Source organism: Callorhinus ursinus, unplaced genomic scaffold, assembly GCF_003265705.2.
Source record: "Callorhinus ursinus isolate GAN/ISIS: 27379988/994484 unplaced genomic scaffold, GSC_fseal_2.0 scaffold8, whole genome shotgun sequence".
Lineage (NCBI taxonomy): Eukaryota > Metazoa > Chordata > Mammalia > Carnivora > Otariidae > Callorhinus > Callorhinus ursinus.
The window spans coordinates 13,000,030-13,022,457 of record NW_027397070.1 but is presented as its reverse complement, the minus strand read 5'-3'; the positions used below and the strand labels follow the sequence as shown (position 1 = coordinate 13,022,457).

At 36.7% G+C, this 22,428-nt stretch overlaps 1 protein-coding gene across 5 annotated transcripts in view; it reads right to left on the bottom strand.

Annotated features, from left to right (window-relative positions):
• BRMS1L (BRMS1 like transcriptional repressor) overlaps positions 1-22,428 on the bottom strand; it is a 184,353-nt gene that overhangs the window by 109,308 nt on the left and 52,617 nt on the right. For 3 of the 5 annotated variants that reach the window (XR_012378956.1, XR_012378958.1, XR_012378959.1), the window contains exons 11-12: positions 8,561-8,734; positions 5,144-5,283 (exon numbers count right to left, since the gene is read on the bottom strand). The gene's annotated coding sequence lies outside the window, so the exon portion shown is untranslated. Of the gene's footprint in view, positions 1-1,714; positions 1,828-5,143; positions 5,284-5,502; positions 5,520-8,560; positions 8,735-22,428 lie in introns of those variants that run through there. The other 2 variants (XR_012378957.1, XR_012378960.1) reach the window with 2 other exon arrangements.

The following is a 22,428-nucleotide window of genomic DNA, read 5'->3' as shown; positions in this document are numbered from 1 at the left end:
CAAAAGGTTTATGAAGCTCTCCTTGGATGTCACCATCCACAGGTTCCAGCTTCCTATCATCACTTGCTAATGTCTATTAATTGAAAATTTCATGGCATGTCTTTTTGCCCTTCCTGGCTCTCAGGCACCTATTACTGAATTGATTGGTTTATGGCACCCTATCATCATCAGTAAGCTGCATGCCAACTATTTTATTTTTACCTTTTTTGTTGTTCTTCCTTATACCACATTTCCAAACTCTTTTCTTTTCCTTCTAGTTTCCCCCATCATATTCGATCTGCACTGAAAAAATAAAATAATTGAGTGCTCTACAACTTAACATTGATGAGAATGGCATCTCTCTCCATTTATTCAGATTCATTCATTCAATGAATATTTCTTCAGTGCTGCCCTGTTTCAAATTCTCCTCTAAAAGCTATGATCATATTAGACAAAAGTTTGTATCTTTTAATATAAGAATTTTAATATTTTTCAAAAGTATTTTCTACATTTTCTTAGGTCAATTTCTAGATAGATACTTCAAGTTTTGTTGCTATAATGCAAGGCATCATATTTCCCATTTTATTTTTAGTTAGTGCAAGTATAGAAGAACTCTGTTGATATTTTGTTGTTGTTACTGTTGGTCTTCTATACAGCAACCTCACTGAACTCTTTTTATTAGTTTTAAGAGTCTGTTAGTTGTCTTTTCTGTATTTGTTTATAATCAATTACTGTAAAATTGCTATATATGCTTCTTTTCATTATGCTAATTCTATCATTACATTTTTTGTTTTACTTGGCCGTATTTTATGTTATTTATTTTTTTTAAAGGTTTTATTTATTTGACAGAGAGAGACAGTGAGAGAGGGAACACAAGCAGGCGGAGTGGGAGAGGGAGAAGGAGGCTCCCCGCTGAGCAGGGAGCCCGATGCGGGGCTCGATCCCAGGACCCTGGACCCTCAGATCATGACCTGAGCCGAAGACAGACACTTAACGACTGAGCCACTCAGGCATCCTACTTGGCTGTATTTTAGTGTCTAGTTAGCTAGTGACATTCACACTAAACAAAATATTTGGCACATGTTTGGAGTAGACTGTAACCCAGAATCAAATTTAAATGGTTTGTTGTGAAGCCAGGAAAACTGCTGCAACACCAGACACATAAAAATATATTCATTCAGCTAATACATGTTAACATTCAAGAAATTTAAATATACATTCAAATATAAAATATTTGAGAGCAGAGTTCAAGGTAACAATTACAGAAAAGCTGCCATATTAATAGGAATCAATAAACTAACCAGTTTGTTTATCTCCCTACCTTTGCCAGAGAGAATATTGAGAGGAGAAATGACAAAAATGTAGAAGGGGAGAAATGTATACACTACACTTAAAATATGTTCTCCAAGATCATATTTCATTTTGTAAGTGATGATATTGTACTCTTTCCCTTCACAAGTTATATTCACTTACCTCCTATGATGAAATTTATTCAACATCTTCAACTACCACTTCCATACTCATTCAAAAATAATAATAATTACATCAAGAAAATAACAAGCAATAGTACTTATTTTTGTGTTTTTATCCTGAGATGTGTGAACTATTCATTTAAGGATTGTTTTTTTCTGCTGGTATTAAAAAAAAACAACTCATATTAAGAGGAGAAGAGAGCAATAAACATATAGTGATAAGGGTAGAGCTGGTTAAAAGCACTAAAAGCAGAAGTACTTACAGATCACACTGCTTCAGCTCTTTCTAGAGCAACGAATCCAAACAGGGCTCTGCCTTATGTTGCTTTCTTTCACTTTACAGATGCTAAAAACTTTCATTTCAAGTTTCTATCTCCTAGAAGTGGCGTGAAAAAAAAGCTGGTTATTATTCCTAAACCCATTGAAATTGCATTTGTGGCATCAAAATGGATTTTTTTTAAAGCAGGATGTTGGATTGACAGTAAAGCAGCTGCTCTGCAACAAACGAAAGCAAAAATTAATAAGAGACCTTAGCAAAAGAAAGACTATTGGTTTTGCACACCCAGAGCAAATTGGCTGGATTTAGAAGAGCACACTTTGATCTTTTCCAGACTAATTACTGCTCTGTGGTTTGACTGTTTTGTGCATTAGTTGCCCTTCATACAAAACCGAAACTGCTATGGTGCACAGCTGTAATACAAATGAAAATTTGACATTCAGTAAACAAAGCATGGCAAGGGTCATTCTTTCAGCACAATAACTGCATAATACAATTTTAGAATGCCTTTTGTATACCAAAAAATGACACATTTTAAGGCAGTTTTGAACTCAGAGTAGGCAGTCAAGGCTGTTTGTAAGGGACAGAGAGATTGCTCCCAACTCTGATCTATACATACAGATGGAAAACAGTTTATTTCAACATTGTAGAAATGCTAAGGAATTCACATATTTACAGAAATAAATGTGTCCATTTTTAGAAGATGGCTTTTCATTTGTCTATAAGGTTAATTGGGAGCAGATTTCTTAAGTAGCTGTTTACTGAAGCAATAATGGTGTTTATTCACCAATATGATTCTGGATTTGCTTCTGGGAAAGAATTCAGAGTATTTTATATGTAGACTTTATATCAAAATACTTAATGCTATATTTTTCAGAAAATGCAATGAATTAAATATTATAAATTATTATTTTCAACAACCCCAATTGAGGAATTTTTAAATTTTTCATTATTTATAGATCACCATAATTACTAAGGCATCAGTCTCTTCCTGACTAAGAGATATATTTAGCTTATCATCAAGCTATCCTTCTAAATGGCATGACTTTAAAGTTTGCATTTTTAATGCAGTTTTGATGGTCACTCTAATAAGCTGTACAATAAGTACATAAAAAATGGATCAAGTATATTGAAAGGCTTTTATATTATACTTGATTCAGTCTGTATTTAAATCAACTTAACCTTTGAAGCTATACAAACGTTACCCAGTTTTTTTTCAACACACACATTCACACAACTTCAAGATACCTACACTTAAAAGTGAGAGGACTTTCAATAATTCAGCTATTTAAAGTTGAAATATTTCAAATATAAAGAAATACTTGATTAAAGAAGTGATCTGTCAGAAACATTTCTGGCTAGGCTAGACAAAAAAACACCAACCCTTTTTTTATGCTTTATTTCTCTCAAACTTTTGAAAAGAGGTGATGTAGAGAATATTGATGATATAGTTCATGGAATTAGCCATTCACCAGAAACAGAAAAAAATCTGTATCTGGGATAACCGTAACTGGGAAAGTGTGCCAGGGTGTCAGAGACTGGAGATACCGAGCTCCTCTTTCAACCATTTATGAATACCACACGTTCAATGTTGAGCAAGTTGCCTCTGTCATCATTTCTTTAATTGCTATAGGAATTATATAAATTGTATGACCTTCAGTGCCTCCCCTTTTCGCTTTCAAAACTTAACTGGATACATCCTTCGTATACACACAAAGCTGTTTTCTAAATGCCTGTTTCTGTCTGGCTCATTTACCTTTACCTAATAGAACAGCTCTTCTGGGGGGCGGGCGGGGGGTGGCAGCACGCAGAGTAGTTACCTATTCACAGCAAGAGACTTGAGAGTTCAGTACAATAGATTTTCACAATATGTTTAGGAGAGGCCCAGAGCTACAGTGCTAAGCACCATGTGGAAAGGTAGATAAATACATAGAGATAGAACCATAGACCTCAGCCAAGTGGAGTGAAGAATAACAGAGAATCTATAACACTTTCTACTTCAGCAGCAATCAAACCCAACCTCTGCAAATTAATCAGCCTGCAAAACACCACGGATGGAGAAAAGAGGATATTGATTCCTGGAGAAGTCACCTATATTTTATTTTCCCATTAAAAATAATCACAGAATGCTATTCTAAAATACGAACATTTTCCCCCATTAAGTATAAAAAAGACCAGTTCCTTTTTGCTAATACTTCTGAGATTATCTCAAAATGACTCCATGAAACACTTTTAATTTTCATCTGGGGAGAAAATTGTTAAATAAATCCTTAAAGCATTATTTGCCATGCATGCCATGTTTTTCCTTAAGGGTGTTAGAGTCCTGGGGTTATAGTAATTTACTGATGACTCAGTTTAGTGCACTTTTGTTCCTGTGACCATTAATAATGTAATGTCCCTTTCCATTTGCTTTTGTCCTTCCTCATGGCTTTAGATTTAGAAACTACCTGCAAAGGAACAAGAAATTTAAAAATACTTATACCCAAATTAAAGATCCCTTCTAATTTACCCCCACTCAAAAATTAAAAATAAATGCTCATTGAGGTACAAATTTTTACCAAAAAAAAAAAAATGTAATTCTGAGAAACAAATTCGGTTTATTTAGCAGGGGAAGCTGTTTTCCATGTTTTCTTAATTATCCTGTAAAATAATAAAGAATTCTTTCATGTGCTGCACAATTATAACCTTATGATTGAAAGACTTTTTGAACCCCTGCCCCCACCATCAAATGGTTAATGCTCCAAGTTTGTGCTTTGGGGGTTGTTATAGTCACTAGTTCTGTTTTAAATTAAACACCTAATTAAAAGGAAGCCATTCATAAATAGCAATGTGCTGAAATCGGAATGGAATAACAGTGGCTCCACATACGTCCTGTTTTCCCACAAGGCTCTTAGAACAGTTTTTCCCCAGGAACAAACTGAAATTTGTCAACAAGCTCAACTGTAACCTTTGCTGAGTATGCAAACTGGCCACTCCTATCCCCAGCACGTTTCGGGGTGAGAGAATGGCAGCCATTGTCCTCTGCCTCTAGAAATACCCCTACAGCACAGTGTCCTCACAGGTTATTCTGAGACTATTACTAATACTTCCCTGCTTCCTTCTGGCAAGAACCTAACTCCATACAGACCAAGAGAGAACAAAATTCTCAACCTGTGGGTGAAATGTGAGTACTTTCTGGAAATCTCGTAAAAAAAAAAAAAATTACTCCTGTATAATGAGGCCTTTAACTGCTCTCCACACCATTTTTCATCTTCTTAAGGTCGGAGGTTACAGGGTACTTTTTAACATGGGTTTAACACTTGCTGATCACTGAGAAGATGAAAGGCATAAATGGACAAGACTGGGTATCAGGCTTCATTCACACCACCACTGTTTTGGTGTCTTGCTTTTCATTTCTGTGCATTCAAATGCTTACCAGCAAGATTTGAAAATTTCAGGATTCGTCCAGCGCCAGAGCAGAAGATAGTGTATTCTGAGTATTCCATCATCTGGTGACGGCTGGTTATACAGCTGACTGCCCTCTGGCCTCAGGAAGTTTTTTCACAGTTCTCTTCCCTACATATAAAGTGGGGATAAAAGATAGCTATGTGGTATAAAGGCTGGCAAGGGTGAATGAATGAAATTGTGTCTTTAAACGATTTGAAGTCAGGTGCAATTTAAGTAAAAAAAAAAAAAGTACCTTTAACATATTGTAATCTTACATCAAAGCAAAGGGAATGTAATCTGCTGCTTTTCCATCTGAACAAATCCAATAGCAATCATGCTTATTAAATATTTGCACGTAGTTCTTTCTGTGATAAAATTTGTACCGTCATCCAGGAACTAATTATCTCAAATGAGAGACTGTATGTGAAAGTACTTTGTAAAGTGTAAAGTATAAAGTACTACACTTGTAATAATAATAGTGATAGGTATTAAGTGCTTACCCTGTACCAGGCAATATGTTCGACAAGGGTTTATTTAAACCTCCCAGCAACCTTTGGAGATAGATGCTAACATTGCCACTTTAGAAGTGACAAACCTGAGAGACACTGAGGCACTTGCCTGTTCCACACTGCAAGAAGGAGAAACCAAGGAAGAAGCCCAGGTCTGTCTGATTTCCAAACCCAAGCACATGACCCACACTACCCTAATTGACGGATTGTTGTGACAGCAGCAATGACCTTTTTCCCATATTAAAATACAGTGCTTTTTCTACTGGGTATTTACCACAAAGATACCAATGTAGGGATCAGAAGGGGCACATGCACCCCAATGTTTATAGCAGCAATGTCCACAATAGCCAAACTATGGAAAGAGTCTAGCTGTCCATCAACAGATGAATGGATAAAGAAGATGTGGTATATATATACAATGGAATACTACTCAGCCATCAAAAAAATGAAATCTTGCCATTTGCAATGATGTGGATGGAACTAGGGGTATTATGCTAAGCGAAATAAGTCAATCAGAGAAAGAGAAGTATCATATGATCTCACTGATAGAGGAATTTGAGAAATAAAACAGAGGATCATAGGGGAAGGGAGGGAAAAAACGAAACAAGACGAAACCAGAAGGGAGACAAACCATAAGAGACTCTTAATCTCAGGAAACAAACTGAGGGTTGCTGGAGTGGAGGGGGCTGGGAGGGATGGGGTGGCTGGGTGATGGACATTGGGGAGGGTATGTGCTATGGTGAGCGCTATGAATTGTGTAAGACTGATGAATCGCAGACCTGTACCCCTGAAACAAATAACACATTATATGTTAATAAAAAATTTTAAAAAGATATGGTGCTTTTTCATGACTGACAATTATACGTCTGAAAATGCAGATGTTATTATAAATTAGAAAGCTGAAACATGGCATGTTTTGTTCATAAAAGCCTTTTCCAAATGACTCTTCTTATGCAGTATTTACTTTTATAGAAAAGTAAATATTGCACCCTAGAAGAAATTGCTTTTGTTATTTTGTTGCTTAGATGAGTACAGTAAGTGCTATAAACACAAGCTGTCACATCATTACTTGTTAACAATTAGATTCTTAGGGACACCTGGGTGACTCAGTTGTTAAGCGTCTGCCTTCAGCTCAGGTCATGATCCCAGGGTCCTGGGATCGAGCCCCACATCGGGCTCCCTGCTCCATGGGAAGCCTGCTTCTCCATCTCCCACTCCCCCTGCTTGTGTTCCCTCTTTCACTGTGTCTCTGTCTTACAAAATAAATAAATAATAAATAAAATCTTACAAAAAAATTAGATTCTTAAATATTTGATATTAACCTCTATGGCACCAGACTATATTGGTGACAGTTAACACTATAATCAAGTGCTATTATGTATTCAAATAAATATATAATTACCAATTCTACATACGAATTTTCTAATCTGGAAATTTCCTGATATGAAAATAACAGAACCATAAACAAAAGTTTTCATTAAATCATTTTAGTTAAGAATTTATAAGAATCCTATTTTTCAAATATCCATCATATCACTTTTGATTACGGTAGCAATAAACTATTTTTTTTTAAAGATTTTATTTATTTGACAGAGAGAGACACAGCAAGAGAGGGAACACAAGCAGGGGGAGTGGGAGAGGGAGAAGCAGGCCTCCCGCCAAGCAGGGAGCCCGATGTGGGGCTCGATCCCAGGACTCTGGGATCATGACCTGAGCCGAAGGCAAACGCTTAACGACTGAGCCACCCAGGTGCCCAGCAATAAACTATTTCTACTTTACAAAAAAAAATCTGTGTCACAGAAAAGTTGTAAGAGGTGGTGAAACAAAGTAGTTCAATTTCTTCTAAAAGTTAGGTGAATGAAAAACTGGCCCAACCATTTAAGGATACTTCTAACTTTTAAAATGTTTTATAAGAAACAAATCAACTCCAAATGCTCATTAACCACAATTAACATTTCAGAGTATTGCAATTAATTTTGGAACATGGTATATGAAAGAAAAAAGGACTAAGAGTTCACAATACAAACCTTGCTAGAATAATGGACTGTGATAATTGGGGGTTCCATTACAACGCAGAGGAAATCTTTCCTAATATCAAAATATTTTCTTCATTCTACCATTATAGTACTGCAAAAAGTCTGGGAAAAGATTAGGAGCTATGTTTTGAAGAAACTTGGTGTGAACTTTGCTAACAACAATCCAAATAAGTTTTTAGATTACTCTTTCAAGAAATTGCAGTATTTCATGCAAAACGGTATCCACTTTACCACTAAGGTAATTTTTTACTCACCACGAAATGAAAATCTATATTCTGCTCTCCCTTGCATGTCTCTTTAAAACCTCAAACCAGAGGAATGAGTCACATTTTGGGACCGTTTTCTTTTTTAATCTTCTTCACTCTTCTATTCTGTTTCTAAAGGGACACTTAGTTTTAACTAGATTGCAATTTCATTTGAAAAGAATTGAACAGGCTTTCTAGAATGAGTTAAAGATTACCCACTGAGAGTATTTTTGGCAGCTACCTTTAAAGATGCAAGGATCTGTAAAAAATGGTACATCTAGATTTAATACAGATAATACTTGGTTCTTTGAGATAGAAACGGTGTAATTGTGATATTGGCAGGAAAGATATGTAAGATGTGCTTTTCACTTATAACATCTCTTTGGACAAGCACAGTTTTCTTTATAGAATTTTATTACATTGAGAATGCTAAGTACATTAGTGAATTTCTTATACAATGACAGTAGAAACATCTGGTGTCATTTTTAATTCAAACGGTTAAATATACGCCGTATTATTTCATGTTACTTGCAATTAGAGTGTGAAACTCAAGGTGTGTGGTAAAAATTATTTATTATCCAGTCATTTCTATGAAAAATAAAGAGGAAAGGGGTACCTGGGTGGCTCAGTGGTTAAGCGTCTGCCTTCGGCTCAGGTCATGATCCCAGCGTCCTGGGATCGAGCCCCGCATCGGGCTCCTTGCTCTGCAGAGAGCCTGCTTCTCCCTCTCCCACTCCCCCTGCTTGTGTTCCCTCTCTTGCTGTGTCTCTCTCTGTCAAATAAATAAAATCTTTAAAAAAAAAAAAAGAAAAAGAAAAAGAAAGAGGAAAGTATTAGACTCGTACTTTTGTAAACAGATACCTAAACAAATAGTTCAGGGAAAAGTCAAAGGTGAAAACAAAAACAAAGGTGATAACAAATAAGAAAAAATTTTTTTTCTTTTTTGTTTTTTTTTATTATATCCATCTGATGGATACTAACGAAAGATACTGCGTTAATTATTTCACAATATGTATAAGTCAAGCCATTAAAAAATCATAAATAAATGTTTCCCTACGTGCCAAGCACTGTGTTATTTTACAAAAATTACTTAATTAATTCCTTATAACACCCACATGAGGTAGGTAGGTATCCATTTTACAAATGAGGAAAAAGAAGCTTAGAGGGTTAAATAAAGGCTTAAATAACTTCTCCAAGGTCACAGACTGAATTCAAGTTTACTCAAATCTTCAGTGTAGTCTAGTAACTGTTCCTCATTGTTCAATAGCTATGAAAAACATAACTTTCTTATTCACACTAAGACTTATGGTAACCAAATACACATTGGCACTACATTTCCAAATGAAGGAACTTAGAAATAGGGATTTCTGGTATATATTAAATATATATTTATCATGTTCTAGGCACTGGACCAGGTGTCTATGATATAACAATGAAAGAGAACATAGTCCTTGCCCTCCAAATGAGCACAGTCTAAAAGAAGACAAACATTTAAAAGGTAATTGCAATCAAGGGAAGTGCCATAAAATAATAACAGCTAATCCTTTTTGAGCACTTACAGTGTGCCAGTCATTGTTAATAAGCACCTTATATATTTACTCAAGTAATCTTCACAACAATCTATGAGATAGATACTAAAGAGATAAAGAGGTATATTGTTGGAACACAGAAAAGAAAGCCCTTTCACTCTATCTAGATAGGCCAGACAATTGAGCTGAGTCCTATAGGATATATGTGTCCACAAGAAGGAGGGATGTATCAGTCAGTATAATGTAAGATAGACCACAGGACACAAAACCCCCCAAATCTTGCTGATTTGTAAAAAGATTTATAATTGTTCACAAAACCCATCAGGTTAGCTTGGGGGCTCTTCACGTCTTCTCACTCTGGGACCCAGACTGACGGAGCTTCCACCATCTGGAGCATCACCAGTTGCTCTAAGCAGAAGGGGATGTCGTAAATATTGCACTGGCTCTCCAAGTCTCTATCTCTTAACAAATGTGTCACCAATGCTCTGTTTTCATTTGCTAAAGCAAGTCACATGGTCACACCTAGCTTTGATGGAAAACGGAAGTGCCATCCTACTATCTACCCAGGGGTAAGAGAATAACCCTAATGCTTACCAAAGGGTGGAGAAGATAAGTAAACCAAAGACAAAGGACATATGCAAAGGAATGGGAGTGAAAGAGTGTTTGATAATGGTGGTTTTGATGATAAAAGCATAGGGTGTACATAAGGGAAGCATGGGAAGGAGGAAAAGTCAGGTGAGTGCCCATCATGAAGACTCTTAACACCTGTGGCAAGTTTAGACCTCATCTTTTAAAAGGCCATAGGAAGCTACTGTAGGATTTTAAGCAGGAAGAGAAATACTAACAAAATTTTCATTCAGAAAGGCCATGCTAGCTGAAACAAGAAAAAAAAATTAGAAGAAAATAGAGATAAGGGGACTGTATGAGTTTCCCATCTCTGTGTAACAAGTTACCACAGACTTAGCAGCTTAAAACAACACAATTTATTAGCTCACAGTTTCAATAGAGTAGAAGCTGAGCTTAGCTGAGTCCTCTGCTTCCAGGCCTCACCAAATTGCAATCCAAGTGTCAGCTGAGTCACCAGAGGCTCGATAGGGGAAAGAGCCACTTCCAAGCTCCCTTATGTTGTTGGCAGAATTCGCTTCCCTGCAGCTACAGGACTGAAGGTTTTAGTTTCTTCCTGAAGGCCACCCTCAGCTCCTAAAAAGTCACTCACAGCTCTTTGCCACATGGGCTTCTCCAACATGGCCACTTGCTTTGTTAAGTTTATTTATTCAAAGCCAACAAGGGGGAGAGTGTCTTACCTTAAGGAGGGCCTAGACCCTCTTTTTTAAGGGCTCTTACCTGAATAAGTCAGGCCCACCCAGGATATCTTGATTATCAGTTGATTTTGCAATTAAGTGATTCAGGACCCCCTTTGTGTGTGAATAAAAACATCATGGGATTGCCAGGAACCCAAACAGCCCAAATACCACCTCAGTGTGCTTGCTTTTTAGAATTCTGTGACATGCACATGCCGCCTGCTGAGGATGTGAAAGGGGACAAGTCAGAGAAGATAATGAACCAATTTCAGGTGTCTTCACATTCTGTCAAAGTGACCATTGGAAAGTGTTTATCACTATTATTTATAACATTGAAAGAAAAAAGATTTTGAAATTTGTGGTTGGTCTAGAACGCTTGGCTAACACTCCATGGATAATAACCAAAAGATAATTGCATAGTAAGACTGCTGTATTTCACTCAAAGGGAAACAATGAAAAAAGATGGTCTCGTGAACTTTTGTGTTCTCCCAAACTAACATTTTACATATAAAAATTAGCTCAAAACATATTCCAAGCATTTTTTATCACAATCATAACCCATTATCAGTTGAACAAATAACAAATGAATATAGCATCTTCTGTGGGAAAAAAACAATCTTATTTAACAATGAACATAACCTCTTATTGCCATATGATACAATAAACCGATTATATATAAATGTACAATTTGGCAAGTTTTAACATATATTTATAGGCATGCACAATTTTTCCTCATTCTTATTTGTATTCTCTATTCCTGTCCCTCACTAGCCCTATCTCCCTCATCTCTAAGCAGCCATGGATCTGCACTGTATCACTTTATTTTTTTAGATTTTATTTAAATTCAAGTTAGTTAACATATAGTATACAATTTCAAGGGTAATATTTAGTGATTCATCAGTTGCATAAAAAACTCACTCCTCACTACATCCAGTGCCCTCCTTAATGCCCATCACCCAATTACCCCATCTCCCCACCCACCTCCCCTCCAGCAGCCCTGTTTGTTCCCTAGAGTTAAGAGTCTCTTATGATTTGCCTCCGTTTTTATCTTATTTTTCCTTCCCTTCCCTTATGTTCATCAGTGCACCGTATTACATTAAATTTCTTTGCACCTCCTAGAATTTTATGTAAGTGGTATGATTTATGTCTTGCTTTTTTCACTCATCATATTTATTTTGAGATACACCTGTGTTGTACTCATCGCTCCCTTTTATTTCTTAGTATTCCACTGCGTAGATATAACACAATTTATTTATTCACATATTGAGGGATATCTGGATTGTTTCTAGTTTGGGGCTATTATAAATAAAGCTGCTAAGAACAACCATATTCAAGTCTATGTATAGGCACAAGCTCTCTTTCCTCTTAGGTAAACACCTAGGAGCAAAATGACCAGGTCATATGGTAAGAGTATGTTTAGCATTTTTAAAACTGCCTAACTAGTCGCCAAACTAGTTGTACTCACCTACATTCCCATTTTACATATATCAGTTCTGGTTCCTCTACATCCTCAACTCTTGATGGGGTCAGTCTTTTTCATTCTAACCATTCTAAAAGGTGTGTGGTGGTATTCACTGTAGTTTTAATTTGCATTTCCTTGATGAATAATGATGTTGAGCATCTTTTAATATGTTTATTTTATATATGAATATATTTTTGGTATGTCTCTGTTCAAATCTTTTGCCTGTTTTTAAACTGGATTATGTATCTTTTATCAGATGTAGGCTTTGAAGATATTTTCTCCCACTCTTTGGGAGTGGGAGAAAATATTGGGCTTTGTCCAATACTGTTCATGTATCTAATGAGATGAAATTGTTACATTTCATTCTCTTACAGTGTCTTTGAAAAGCAGTTTCTAATTTTAATGAAGTCTAATTTATCAAGTTTTCTTGCAGATCGTTTTCATATGCATGGAATCTTTACCTAAGCCACAGTCACGAAGATTTTCACTATTTTTGTATCCTTTGGATAAAGACCTAGTAGTGCAATTGCTGGGTTGTAGGGTAGTTCTATTTTTAACTTTTTGCAGACCTCCATACTCTTTTCCAGAGTGGCTGCACCAGTTTGCATTCCCACCAATAACGTAAGAGGGTTCCCCTTTCTCCACATCCTTGCCAACATCTGCTGTTTCCGGAGTTATTAATTTTAGCCATTCTGACAGGTATGAGGTGGTATCTCATTGTGGTTTTGATTTGTATTTCCCTGATGCTGAGTGATGTTGAACATTTTTTCATGTGTCCGTTTTACATTTGTGTGTGTTCTTTGGAGAAATGTCTATTCATGCCTTCTGCCCATTTCTTGATTGGATTTTTTATTTTGGGGGTGTTGAATTTGATTAGTTCTTTATAGATTTTGGATACTAGCTTTTTATCTGTCGAGATATTTGTCATTTGCAAATATCTTCTCCCATTCTGTAGGTTCCCTTTTAGTTTTTGTTATTGTTGTTGTTTCCTTTGCTGTGCAAAAGCTTTTTATCCTAATGCCGTCCCAACAGTTCATTTTTGCTTTTGTTTCCCTTGCCTCTGGAGATGTGTCTAGCGAGAAGTTGCTATGGCCAAGGTCAAAGAGGTTGCTGCCTGTGTTCTCCTCGAGGATTTTGATGGATTCCTATCTCATATTTAGGTCTTTCATCCAGGAGAGAGAGAATCTTAAACAGGCTCCAGGCCCAGCATGGAGTCTGACCTGGGGCTCAGTCTCACAACGCTGTTGACCTGAGCCAAAATCAGGAGTCGGAGGCTTAACCAGCTAAGTTACTCTGATGCCCCAAGATTTATATCTATCCTGAGTTAATTTTTATACATGGTATAAAGTATTGATGAAGGGTTTATTTTTTGCATTTAGATATTCCATTATTCCAGAACCATTTGATTAAAAGATTTTTCACCACTGAATTGCCTTTACACCTTTGTCAAAATCAATTGTCTTAAAAATGTGGGTATATTTCTGGACTTCCTACTCCGTTACATTGATTTATTCCTCTATTTTTACCCTAAGACCACACCATCTTGATTACTGCAGCTCCATAATTACCCTTGAACAAAGGTCATATTAACTCATGAACTTTTTGTTTTTGCTTTTTTTATTCTTAGCATTTCCTTATGAACTTTAGAATCAATTCATTAATTTCTATAAAGAGATGTGCTAAGATCTTTATTGAGATTGCACTGAATCTAAATATCAATTTGGGGACACTTGACATCTTAACAATTTTGAATCTTCCTATACGTAACAGGGTACACCTCTTCATTTAGGTCTTTAACTCGCTCAGTAATATTTTGTAGTTTCCAGCATATAGGTGTTGGGCATCTTTTGTCAGATTTATCCTTAAGTATTTTATATTTTTATGCTATATAAATATTTCAATTTCCAATTGTTTATCACTAGTGTATAAAAATACAATTATGATATACAGTACATGTTATTTAATATATTGTAACAATATAATTGAATAGTTTATGTTCTGCAACCTTGATAAAATCACATTTAGTATCATATTTGTAGAATCCACAAGGTTTTCTGCATGTCATCTGCCAAAAAAATAGTTTTACTTCTTCCTTTCTAACCTGGACGCCTTTTCTTCCTCTTGCCAGTTGCACTGGCTATACCTTCAACATAATTCAACATTATATTGAATAGAAATTATGAAAACACACATCCTTTCCTTGTTCCTCATTTTAGAAGGAGTGCATTAATTCTCTGCCCATTAAGTATGATGTTAGCTCTAGATTTTTCATGGATTGTCTTTATCAGGTTGAAGAAGTGCCTTTATAGTCCTAGTTTGCTGAGTTTTTATCAGGAATAGGTGTTGGGCTTTGTCCAATACTGTTCATGTATCTAATGAGATGGACATACGATTTTTCTTTTTTAGTTTGTTAACAAGCTGATTTTTAAAAAGATTTTATTTATTTGACAGAGAGAGAGCACGAGTAGGGGGAGGGGCAGAATGCGAGGGAGAAGCAGGCTCCCCATGGAGCAGGGAGCCTGAGCGGGACTTGATCCCAGGACACTGAGATCATGACCTGTGCTGAAGGCAGACGCTTAACCGACTGAGCTACCCAGGTGCCCCGATATGCTGATTTTTATCGGTTGATTTTCAAATGTTAAACCAATCTTACACCCTTAGGATAAACCTCATTGGTCACAATGTATGCTTTTTGTATACTGTTGAATTTGATTTGCCAAAATCAAATTCAACAATATACCAAATTTGATTTGCCAAAATTTTGATTTGCCAAAATTTTACTTAGAACTTTTGCATATACGTTAATGAGATATGTGTCTATAGTTTTTTTCTCTTATTATCTGAGTTACTCAATTTCTTTGATATAAGACTATTCAAGTAATCTATTTCTCTTGAGAGAGCTTTAGTAGTTTGCATCTCTCAAGGAATTGTTCCATTTCATCTATGTTGCTAAACTTACTGGCCTAAAGTTGTTTGAAATAGTTTTTTATCCTTTACATAGCTGTAAGACAGACTGATTTCCTCTCTCATTCCTGATATGGGTAGTTTGTGTCTTTCTCTTTTTTTTCTTGATCACTCTGACTAGAAGTTGATTACTTTGTTTTCTTCAAACACTCAGCTGTTGGTTTCCTTGACTTTTCTCTCCTGTTTTTGTTTTCTATTTCATTTATTTCTACTCTCTTTTCTTCTATTTTAGGTATAATCTGCTCTTCCTTTTTCTAGTTTCCTTAAGTGGAAGCTGAGATCTTCTGAGACTTTTCTTCTTTTCTAATGTAGGCACTTGGTACTCTAACTGTCCCACTAAGTACTACTTCAGCAGCAGTATCCTACACATTTTGGTGTGTTCTGTTTCCCTTTTACTTCACTTCAAAATAGTTATGTTTTTCTTTTGATTTCTTCTTTGTTCCAATGGGTTATCTAGAATTTAGAAATGTGTTCTTTAGTTTCCAGAGATCTTTTGGTTATTGATGCCTAACTTAACTCCATAGTGACCAGAGAAGATATGTTTTTATGACATGAAATGTCGACCTCTGAGAGTCGGGGACCTGGGGCAGCGAAGGAACTGAGAAAAAGAGATGACAGTACAGTGAGGCACAGGGCACCCCGAACAAACAGCCCGAGGTGCCGAGGTTTATTTTCCATACTCTTATATACCTTCCACAGCAGGGGCGTAGTAAGGCACATTCCTCCATGTATACAGGATTAGTCAGGCACATAAGAATCTTTAAAACAGAATAAAGGAACAAAGAGGGGAGTGCAGTGTTTACAGGGACGAGGGAACAAAGAGGGGAAGGAGTGCCCAGCCTGCTGTTTGCAGCTGGCTTCCTACCTACTAAACATCTGCTGCTGCGGACTTTAGAACTGACCACACACATCCCAAGGGCATTTCACTCTGATCCTTTTGGGTTATTTTTAATCCTGCAATCTCGAGTTTTCTCAGAGATCTAGGAGTCTGAGCGAACATGCACCAGTGGTCGTTGTGGCATTCTGTTTCCCACAGAGAAAACCTTTAAACTCATTTAAACATGTTCTATACCCCAAGATATGGTCTATCTTGGTAAATGATCTATTGCATATGAAAAGAATATGCATTCTACTGTTTTTGGATGGGGTTTTCTAAAATGTCAATTAGTTGAAGTTTGTTAATAGTATTGTTCAAGTCTTTCATGTCCTTGTTTATTTTCTGTCTAGTCTATCAATCATTGAAAGGTTTTTAAATTTCTGACCATAATTGTGCATTTGTCTACTCCTTGATGTCCCATCAGTTTGTGTTTCTTGTATTTTGAATTTTTGCTAGCTGTATAAATGTTCTGGGTTGTTTTGCCTCATGATACTCTGAGTCTTTTATCATTATGAAATCACATTCTCCATCCCTACTAACAGTAACTGTTCTTAAATCTACTTTGTTTGCTATCAATAACCATCCCAGCTTTTATATAATTAATATCAGCATGAAATATCTTTTCCCATTTGTTACTTTTTACCTATTTGTGTCTTTATATTTCAACTGTGTTTCTTGTAAGCAGTATATTATTGAGTTTTGCTTTTATTCAATATGATCATCTGTGCCTTACAATTAGAGTGCTCAGACCATTTACATTTAATGCCATCAATGATGTGGTTAAGTTAGAGTCTATCACATTACTGTTTTTTTCTATATGGTCCATCTGTTCTTTTCCCTTTTTCCTCTTTTTCTACCTTCTTTTCAATTGAATAAAATAAGTATATTTTTGCTGGGTATAGAATACTAGATGGGCAATTTTTTCCCCTCACTACTTGAAAATAGGTTGCTCCACTATTTTCTCACTTGTATTGTGTCAGATGAGAAATCTACGGTCATCTTTATCTTATTTCCTCTGTTTGTAATATGTATGAGGTAAGCAAAAAAAAAAAAAAAATCAGCCATACCTGATTTAAATGATGAGATTTGGGACTTTTGAGCTAATGAGATTTAGATGAAATTCTTTACTTTGTGTTGATGCTGTAACTGGAGATTTGAGATGGGATGAATGTATTTTACATGTGGGACAGATATACTTGGGGGACAGAAAAATGGACTACGGTCAGCAGAAAAAATGGTTCTCAGAAATACTCATGTTCTAATTCATGAAACCTATGAATATGTTAGGTTAGATGCAAAAGGTAATTAAATTTGCAGATAGAGTAAAGGTTGTTAATCAGATGACCTTAAAATAGGGAAATTATCCTGCATTATCTGTGTGAGTTCAATCTAACCACAAGGGTTTTTAAAAGTGGAAGAGAGAGGCAGAATACAGTGAGAAAAAGAAATGTAACTACGGAAGAAAGATCACAGAGATGCTTAGTGCTGGGTTTGAAGATGGAGGAAGGGGCCTTAAGCCAAGGAACATGAGTGGCCTCTAGACACTGAAAGAGACAAGGAAGCCAGTTCTTTCCTATAACTTCCAGAAAGGAAGGAATGCAGCCCTTGGTGATACCTTGTTTTTAGCCCAGTCAGACCCATGTCAGACTTCTGACCTACAAAACTCTAGGATAATAAATTTGGGTTGCTTTAAGCTCCTCAGGTAATTTGTTAGCCGCTACAGGAAATTAATACGATGTCTTTTTTCTTCTCTGGCTGACTTTAAGCTTTTTTTTTAATCACTGGTTTTGAAAGATGACATCTTTACATGCCATACACATACTCCCATCTTTTCCCCAGAAAAGGCACTAATAGAAAATGTAATTTAAAAAACTGTGCCAATAAACAAAAAAGCAATAGCTGAGAAAAAGAGGAGAAAGTTTAACAATGCATAGTTGGGTCAATTATACAGAACACTTTCCCTTGAAGGTAGACCTTTCGAAGACATTGCTCATTTTTTAGTTAACTATAGGCAATATCAACATTTTTAGAATAATTATACATTATTATCAAGGTCCTAAGATCTCAAAATAAAGGAAGAAAATTAGTATATATTAAAGCTGCTCCACGGGGGAACAGTATTCACAAAACAATAATATAAATGTTTCCTTATATGCCACTGAAGGACATAATGTAGGCTATTTTATCTTAAACTGGCCTAATAAATTCATTTCAAGAATAATGTGGGGCACCTGGGTGGCTTAGTTGGTTAAGTGTCTGCCTTCCGCTCAGGTCATGGGATCCCAGGATTCTGGGATGGAGCCCTGCACTGGGCTCCCTGCTCAGCCAGGAGTCTGCTTCTCCCTCTCCCTCTGCCCCTCCCCCAGCTCATGCTCTCTCTCTCTCTCTCTCTCTCTCTCTCTCTCTGTCTCTCTCTATCAAATAAATAAATAAATCTTAAAAAAAAATAAAGGTGAGACCCATACCTTTAAAAAAAAAAGAATGCTTTAATGATGCTATTAACCCAACTAAATTCTATATTCTATCAGGATTATAGAATTAGATTGTGTTTTTTAAAGCTCCTTTCTTCTGAGAAACTCAGGCTGCTTTTATATATAATGACATTAAATGTCACAGTGGTCCCAAGAGTCTCATCAAGAGGCAATGAGAATTCCCAAATAAATCCAATTCCCCACCCCACCCCCAAATGCTAACATTGGGGAATCAGGCAAACTTTTTGTTTTCTAACTAAAGAAACTCTGAAGATATTTTTAAGTAAGTAAGGGCTAAGGGTTAAGAGAGAGCATTCAGCTGTGTAGGTACAAAACAACTGAATTTTGGCAAAGCAAGTTCCTAATTTTCAGATGATTTAAGATAAACTATGCTTATGGGAAGAAAAAAAACCTTTTAAACTTTTAAAAAAATTACACAAGTCATATGTGTTCATTTTCAAAAAATCAACCCATAATCCCACTGCCCAGGACAACCTCTATTAACATAGTCGCATACCTCTGTTGACCTGGATGTTTTCTATTTGCCCCTCCAGATCCCCTCTCAATCCTGCCACCCTGCTCTGTGCCTTAGGAGACAATCCCTTTGCAGCCTGATTTCTGCTTGAGCTCAGTGAATGAAGAACACTGGTTAAGAGTAGGGGGTGGAAGGAGAGGCCAAGACACTCACTCCCTAGCACCCACACTGTACAGTTGCTGTGGGAAGGCTACACGCCTTTAGAAAAAGTCATCAATCCTGTCAAAAGGTGTTTCCACATAGCTCTCCCTGCCTCACAGCCCCTTCCTCCAGCCCCTTCAGGCAGACCTGCAGGTGGTAAGAACCTATCCTCCACACCCTCACCAGCTCCAGGTTCCATACCATACCTTGTTGTTTCTCTATAGCCTGCCTACACCTTGTGAATAATCCTGATATTGAACTCTCTCACATTACTCAAGTTGAGTGTGCCATCTGTATCCTGCTGCTACCTTGACTAAAACCCCTTTCCAGGTTTTTAAATGGAAACTATGTATATTATAATTACATATATATATTTATACACACACATTCTTGTTTTTAGATAATAAGCCAGCTATTATGTAGCTATATTACAATCTATACAAATCACTATGATTCAAAATTTTCAGTTTCCATTTTCTACTCAAAACAGTAATGCAGTAAATAAGTATATACATGTATCTTTGCCCTCTTGTCTATATTACTGCCATAGGATACTTTCTTGGCAGCAGCATTTCTGGGACATATAAATATGCACATATGTAAGGCTTTTGATGTTGCCAAATGGCTTTTCATGCAGGCCATAATGATATTCACTTCTGCATGCAGTGTACAAGAATGCCCGGATGCCCATTGTCCCATCCACTCACTAACATTCTACCAAACATCTTTGCAGAAGGAAAATTCACCTCTTCAGTTCTGTTGTACACACACCACCTCATACTCTGCACTCAAGTCATACCCAAAGCCACCAAGCTGATAGATGTATAACAATTTAAACATCATCTCTTAATTCCAATTTCAGAAACCATAAAATAGAGCTTTTTGGTATCTCCTCCCTTTCCCACGTTGCCACAGTAAGTAGTCCTTTAACCTATAAAATATGTAAAATTTTCCACTAATTTGTTAGAAGTGGAAAAACCATACATTTAAGTCCTAAACCAAAAAACTAGGGCAAATTTAATGAAGTCCCTAAGTTTCTTTTAGAGTCTAAAGGAAAATAATCACACATTAAAATTTAAGCCATTCCCATAAAAATGAATTGAACCCCAAGATTGTGGAAGACATCAGAGTCCACTGTTATGAGAGGTACAAGCATGGGTGAAATGTGTCCTTCCCCCACAGCAGCTGTCTAACACAGGAACAGGAAGAGGCCGGACAACATTAAAGGTGGCTTAAGAGTGGAACTGAAAAAAATCTAAGAATGGGTTCTCTGAGGAGGAAAAACGAAAAAACCTCTAGCTAATCAAGAAAAAAGAGCAAATACATACAGAAAGTAAGGAATGAAATAAGGCTATAATGATAGATCTGGAAGATTTTTTTCTTTACAAAATACTGTCTACAACTTCATGCTAAAACTTTAAAAATATATATGAAATATATAATTTCCGGGACGCCTGGGTGGCTCAGTTGGTTAGGTGACTGCCTTCGGCTCAGGTCATGATCCTGGAGTCCCGGGATAGAGTCCCGGATCAGGCTCCCTGCTCAGCGGGGAGTCTGCTTCTCCCTCTGGCCCTCCCCCCCTCATGTGCTCTCTCTCTTTCTCAAATAAATAAATAAAATTTAAAAAATATATAATTTTCTCAGAAAATAAAAATGACAAGCATTATTTGATCAGATGAATATCTAGGGAAGAAGTGGAAAATGTTGTCAAAGAAGGCAGAACAGACTATATACATTAAGAAGACAGCTTTAAATTCCATTGTCCCATTGTCCTTTTGACCCTGGGTAACACCAACTCCCCACCTCCTCCAACTGTCCCATGAGCTTTGCTGGAGAAAAATCACAGTCAAGTAGATGGAAGCTACTATAGTTTTATGGTCATCAACCTCAAATGGGCTCTCAGCACTGAAAAGAAACTACAGAATTATGTTTTTCTAGTTGTCTTACTTTTCTATTCTCCACATCTCTGTAACATAGATAAAAATCTTCTCTATTCTTCTCAAACTTCTGAATTCTGCCACACACACATCCCTCCCAACTCAGCCCTGCAGAATCACTCAGCAGGCAATCTGAGGCAATCAGACTTCTGTTTTCATAGAGAAACAAAAGTCATCAAAAGGACCCCCTCAAATTCCTGCCACCAGAACAATAACACAAATCTATCTATGTATGAATCTTCGTTTCTTCCCTCCTGTTTCAGAGGAAGAAGTGGCCTACCTCTTATGACTTCTCAAGTGCCTTACTCTATCCTATATCTTCAAACTGCCTCACTCCACTCGCTCCTTCCCATCAGTCTTCCAATATTTCCCCTCCTACGTGCTCCCTTCCTTTCTGCTCCCCTTCATTTCACAACCCACCACATTCTGGCTATTTGTCCCAACAAACTTCCCCTTGTCAAACTCATCACTGACCTCCATGTTGTTGAAACCAGTTGACACTTTTCAGTTCTTCACCTGCTTGTACCCTGGGCAGTATTTGATACTGCTGTCCTCACCTTTTCACCTTCTCCCTAATTAACAGGATTTTTATTTTCTACTTAGCTCATATCTCTACGGATTGAATTTCCAATTTGTAATACAATTTGTAATGATCTATTGGTGCACTTATTTAATCAGCACAAGGTAAAAAAGTTCAAATCCTGCCAAAGTCGGTCTCCTTCCCACCCCTGCACCCCAGTCCCCCAATTTCCTTACCCAGAGGCATGTCTGTAAGCACTGTGTGAGCCTGGAGCTGCAGAGCACCATCTTTCCCACCATAAAAAATTCTGCTTGCGATTCAATAAATTATCTGAATCTTGGTTTGTGTAGACTTGCAATCTACATGCAATTTTAACTAAATCGATAGCTTTTACATTTTCATTTGTGTACATAAGCTCTCCCCACCCTTTTTTCAACATCCATTAGTTAACTGATCTTTGTAAACTGGCACTGAAACATTACAACAATGTTTTGTTGTACCAATTTTATAAACTTTTACAGTGCAATACGTGTTATTTTTCCGAGACAAACCAAACTATCTCAAGGTTCTTGCTGCCTGCTTTAGCAGCATTTGATGGGAGGATCTTTTACATACATTTGTAATAGATGAAAAATAAACCAGACTGCAAATCCTTTTTTTTTTTAAGCTTAAACCATGCACCAAGTCTCTGGTCCAAATTGTGTAGGATAAGTTAAACTTAAATTGCATTCTATTAACCAATATGAA